The sequence below is a fragment of the Nycticebus coucang genome, chromosome 1 (genome assembly GCF_027406575.1).
Source record: "Nycticebus coucang isolate mNycCou1 chromosome 1, mNycCou1.pri, whole genome shotgun sequence".
Classification (NCBI taxonomy): Eukaryota; Metazoa; Chordata; class Mammalia; order Primates; family Lorisidae; genus Nycticebus; species Nycticebus coucang.
Genome location: NC_069780.1, coordinates 106739466 through 106744805, shown reverse-complemented (window position 1 = coordinate 106744805; position 5340 = coordinate 106739466). Strand labels below are relative to the sequence as shown.

Sequence of the window (5340 nt, the reverse complement as noted above, 5' to 3'; positions counted from 1 at the left end):
AGTCTCACTGGAGTTAGATGATATCTCAAGGTAGTTTTGATTTGCATTTCTCTGATGATTAAAGATGATGAGCATTTTTTCATATGTCTGAAGGCCGTGCACCTGTCCTCTTCAGAGAAGTTTCTCTTCAAATCCCTTGCCCAGCCTGCGATGGGATCCCTTGATTTTTTTCTTGCTGATGCATTTGAGTTCTCTGTGGATTCTGGTTATTAAACCTTTGTCAGAGACATAACCTGCAAATATCTTCTCCCATTCTGAGGGCTGTTTGCTTGCTTCACTGACTTTTTTCTTGGCTGTGCAGAAGCTTTTCAGTTTGATCAAGTCCCAGTAGTGTATTTTTGAAGCTGCTTCAATTGCCCGGGGGGTCCTCCTCATAAAATACTCGCCCAGACCGATTTCTTCAAGGGTTTTCCCTGCACTCTCCTCTAGTATTTTTATAGTTTCATGTCTTAAGTTTAAATCTTTAATCCAGTGAGAGTCTATCTTAGTTAATGGTGAAAGGTGTGGGTCCAGTTTCAGTCTTCTGCAGGTTGCCAGCCAGTTCACCCAGCACCATTTGTTAAATAGGGAATCTTTTCCCCACTGAATGTTTTTAATTGGCTTGTCAAAGATCAAATAGCAGTAGGTAGCTGGATTCATCTCTTGGTTCTCTATTCTGTTCCAGATATCTACTTCTCTGTTTTTATGCCAATACCATGCTGTTTTGATCACTATCAATTTGTAGTAAAGTCTGAGGTCTGGTAGCGTGATTCCTCCTGCTTTGTTTTTATTTCTGAGTAATGTCTTGGCTATCCGAGGTATTTTCTGATTCCATATAAAACGAAGTATTGTTTTTTCAAGATCTTTAAAGTATGACAGCAGAGCTTTAATAGGGAGTGCGTTGAAATTATATATTGCTTTGGGTAGTATGGACATTTTAATAATGTTGATTCTTCCCAGCCATGAGCATGGTATGGCTTTCCATTTGTTAACATTTTCAGCTATTTCTTTTCTTAGAGTTTCATAGTTTTCTTTATAGAGATCTTTCACATCTTTTGTTAGGTAAATTCCCAAATATTTCATCTTCTTTGGCACTACTGTGAATGGAATAGAGTCCTTAACTGCTTTTTCAACTTGACTATTGTTGGTGTATATAAAGGCTACCGATTTATGGATGTTGATTTTGTAACCTGAGATGCTGCTGTATTCCTTGATCACTTCTAAGAGTTTTGTAGTAGAGTCCCTAGTGTTTTCCAGATACACAATCATATCATCTTCGAAGAGCGAATGTTTGATCTCTTCTGACCCTATATGGATACCCTTGATCGCCTTTTTCCCCTAATTGCGGTGGCTAATAGTTCCATTACAATGTTAAAAAGCAATGGAGACAATGGGCAGCCTTGTCTGGTTCCTGATCTGATTGGAAATGAGTTCAATATAACTCCATTCAATGCAATATTGGCTGTGGGTTTGCTGTAGATGGCCTCTATCAGTTTAGGAAAAGGCCCTTCTAGACCAATTTTTCATGAAGGGATGCTGGATATTATCAAAAGCTTTTTCTGCATCAATTGAGAAAATCCTACGGTCTTTGTTGTTTATGTGCTGGATTACATTGATAGATTTACGTATATTGAACCAGCCTTGAGACCCTGGGATAAAACCGACTTGGTCATGATGTATAATTTGTTTGATGTGTTGCTGGATTCTGTTTGTTAGGATCTTGTCGAATATTTTTGCATCTATATTCCTTAGTGATATTGGTCTATAATTTTCTTTTCTTGTTGAGTCGTTTCCTGGTTTGGGGATCAGGGTGATGTTTGCTTCATAGAACGTGTTGGGTAGTCTTCCTTCTTTTTCTACCTTTTGGAACAGGTTGAGTAATATAGGTACTAATTCCTCTTTAAAGGTTTGGTAGAATTCTGATGTGAAACTATCTGGTCCCGGGCTTTTCTTTTTTTTTTTTTTTTCATAGCTCAATAAATACTTTTATTAAGTGAATTATTTTAACGTTTTCTAACTGTGCAATATTATTGAAGAAATATTCTTCTCTGACTTTAAGTACCTAATACTTTTGGAACATCAAAAATAAAACCAATTCTTGGCTCAGCGCCTGTGGCTCAAGCAGCTAAGGCACCAGACACATACACCTGAGCTGGCGGGTTCAAATCCAGCCCGGGCCCACCAAACAATGATGGCTGCAACAACAACAACAACAACAACAATAAATAGCCTGGCGTTGTGGTGGGTGCCTGTAATCCCAACTACTTGGGAGGCAAAGGCAGGAGAATCTCTTGAGCCCAGGAGTTGGAAGTTGCTGTGAGCTGTGATGCCACAGCACTCCACCCAGGGCGACAGCTTGAGGTTGTCTCAAAAAAAAAAAAAAAAACAAAAAACAAACCAATTCTTGTAAGACAAAAAGGGGAAATGGAAGTTTTTATTAGTGAGACGAGTCAATTTATTGTACTTCCAGCAAGGCCTTTTCCCCCCATTTATAACACAATACAACAAAATAACTTAGTTTTTACTATTCTCAAAAGGGAAAGATTTCTTTAGGAATTTAGGAAAGCAAATATTTAGAAAGAATAACTATATGAAGTTATTTTTTCAATTTTAATATAGTAACAGTCTTGTCTACAAGGTACATTACCCAGCATTTTTCTTTGTTAGGAATCTATCAAGTACTAGCCAACAAAGAATCTACATTTAGAAACTGAGGCAAGAAAAGCTGAAATAGGAAACAAGCAATCCAAACTACAAATCATGTTTCACATTTACAAGGCAATTTACATAATTAGGTATCAATTATTAACATTATGTTGATTAAAATCCTAGGAAAGACTCAGTTTATCTGACTGTGTCTCAAGCTCAAACTGCAATCCTCTAGCTATACAGGTAAATATTACAGTGGAACAGGACCTGTTTGACTAAGAAAAAAAAATCATTTCCATATTGTACATTTTCATTCTTTCAAAACAAAGATTAAGTCAGGGCCATCTTGGTTCTGAATCTCTCCATTTTTGTTGGGAGAAGACTAACCATCTCTTTACTAAGTTCTAGTTCAACTTCTATTTCCTGGGCAGCTTCAGGGTGCTTTTCACAGTAATCGACAATAAATTTGTAATGTTCCAATGAGGTTGCCAAATTTTCTAATTCTTTCTTGGGATCTGCAGTAATTATTTTGCCATAGAGACGGGCAACTCGAAACTTAGCTAACATGGCAGGACGGAGAACATCCTCCCCTATATGCTCAGGAAACACTTTATTTGGATCTCTCAGGGAGTCTAAGAAAAGCTGGTAGTATTTCAATGCTGACTTATTAAGATTATTTATTTTTTTAATGATGTGTGAATCGGGATCCCTTAGCTTGTCAGCAATGGCAACCTTCAAATCCATCATATCATAGTATGCGTGTGCAATTTCAAACTGAATCTGTCTATTGACCAACAGGTAATACTGCGGATTCAGGTCTACAATTAGGGGCTCTAGCATGGCTATTCTGCGTTTATGCATCTTGCACCGTCTCTCCATGTCAGTTTCAAAGAATGCAAGCACCTTAAATAGAGCACTGTGGTCTTGGACAACTTCAATATGGTCAGTGACATAACCATCAATCTGAAAGAACTCTTTTGCCTCAAAGACATAATGCTGACCCAACAAGAAAAGTTCTCTGGCTTCTTCAAAATCTAAAGGTCTCAAATAGCTCACTTTCTCTTCTATTGCAGAGATGGCATCACACAGTTCACCAGTTCCAAACTGCACAGCTTTTTTCCTAATGTTTTCTTCCTCATCTAGTTCTTTTTTCCTTAAAGCTCTAAGTTCAGACTGTTTATCAAGATCAAGCTCTCCTATGTTGTCCTGCATAGCGAGTTGGGCATTCTGCATAAGAGTCAAACAGTATTTGATCCAACATCTTGCTATTTCCCCTTTCCTTTGATGATAAAGTTCTGGTATATCTCCTTCAGCTTCAGGAGTGTCTTCTGTAGCTGACACCTTTCCTGTTTGACCAAAAATGACATTAGCAGCTGATAAACAGTGCCTGGCCTCCATAAAGCATAGCTTATTGATGTAAAATTGTGATAAGGTGGCAGCATTAATAGCCCACTCTAAAGGATGGTAGGCACTGTGCTCAAGCTGGCGTTTTAGTGTACTGTGGCAATAATGGGCAGCCTTTTCAAACATTTCCATATGCTGGTAGACTTGAGCCAGATAATATAGGTTATGAGTGTAAACCTTCTCAAATCTTTTTGATCTCTCTTGCTCAGTAAGTTTTTCTTCTTCAGGAAGAAAATGCTCTGTAGGATCAAGAGGAGGACTTCCAATCTCTTTCATATACCTATTATATAGTGCTTCTGATGATTCTAAGTAAGCTTGTGCAGTTTCAATTTCTTCTCTTTCAGACCACAAGATACCTAGATTATTCTGCGCCTGGATGTAGAGGGAGACGCAGTCGTGCGAGAGCCGGTACCTGCGCAGCAGCTTCAGGCATTTCACCAGATGCTCCTCCCCCGCTGACAGCTCCTCAGTGTCGATGTGGTTCACCCCGAGGTTGAACTCAATAACCGCCAGCCTCACCGCCCGCCGGGCGATGGGCCCCTCGGCCTCCACCACTTCCGCTGGCAGAGCCAGGGTGTGGTCTTCTGCACCCAAGCCGTCGTCGGCCTCAGGCCGCTCATCCTCATCCTCAGGCGCGGGGCCGAGCAGCGCCTTTACCTCTTCCAGCAGCGCTCGGCGCTGTATTTGGACTTGTACGGTTCCTTCTCTGGGTTTTTATGCAACTCTACCCGTGAGAGCGCCAGCGCCGCCTCGAATTTCTCACAGACTTCTGCCCACAGAGCGTTAGCCATAGCTGCCTCTACTACCTAGGTTTTCCCCCCGGGCTTTTCTTTTTAGGGAGGTTTTGTATAGTTGATGCTATTTCCAAACTTGATATGGGCCTGTTCAGTATTTCCACTTGATTCTGGCTGAGATTTGGAAGGTGACGTGCTTCCAAGTATCGGTCAATTTCCTTCAGATTTTCATATTTCTGAGAATAAAGTTTCTTGTAATATTCATTAAGGATTTTTTGGATTTCTGATGAGTCTGTGGTTATTTCGTCTTTGTTGTTTCTGATTGATGATGTTAGAGATTTTACTCTTCTTTTTTTTCTGGTTAGGTTGGCCAGAGGTTTATCTATTTTATTGACCTGTTCAAAAAACCAGGTTTTTGATTTATTGATCTGTTGTATTATTCTTTTGTTTTCAATTTCATTTAATTCTGCTCTAATTTTGGTTATTTCTTTTCTTCTACTGGGTTTGGGGTTGGAATGTTCTTCTCCTTCCAGTTGCTTGAGATGTCCCATTAAGTTGTTAACTTCCTCTCTTT

The 5340-nt window shown here is 39.6% G+C and overlaps 1 pseudogene across 1 annotated transcript; it reads right to left on the bottom strand.

Annotated features, from left to right (window-relative positions):
* Positions 1 to 1998: 1998 nt before the first annotated feature.
* Positions 1999 to 4823, bottom strand: LOC128582037 (KIF-binding protein-like; annotated as a pseudogene). Its single transcript, XR_008378975.1, has one exon. The product of XR_008378975.1 is annotated as a KIF-binding protein-like (transcript).
* Positions 4824 to 5340: the final 517 nt, after the last annotated feature.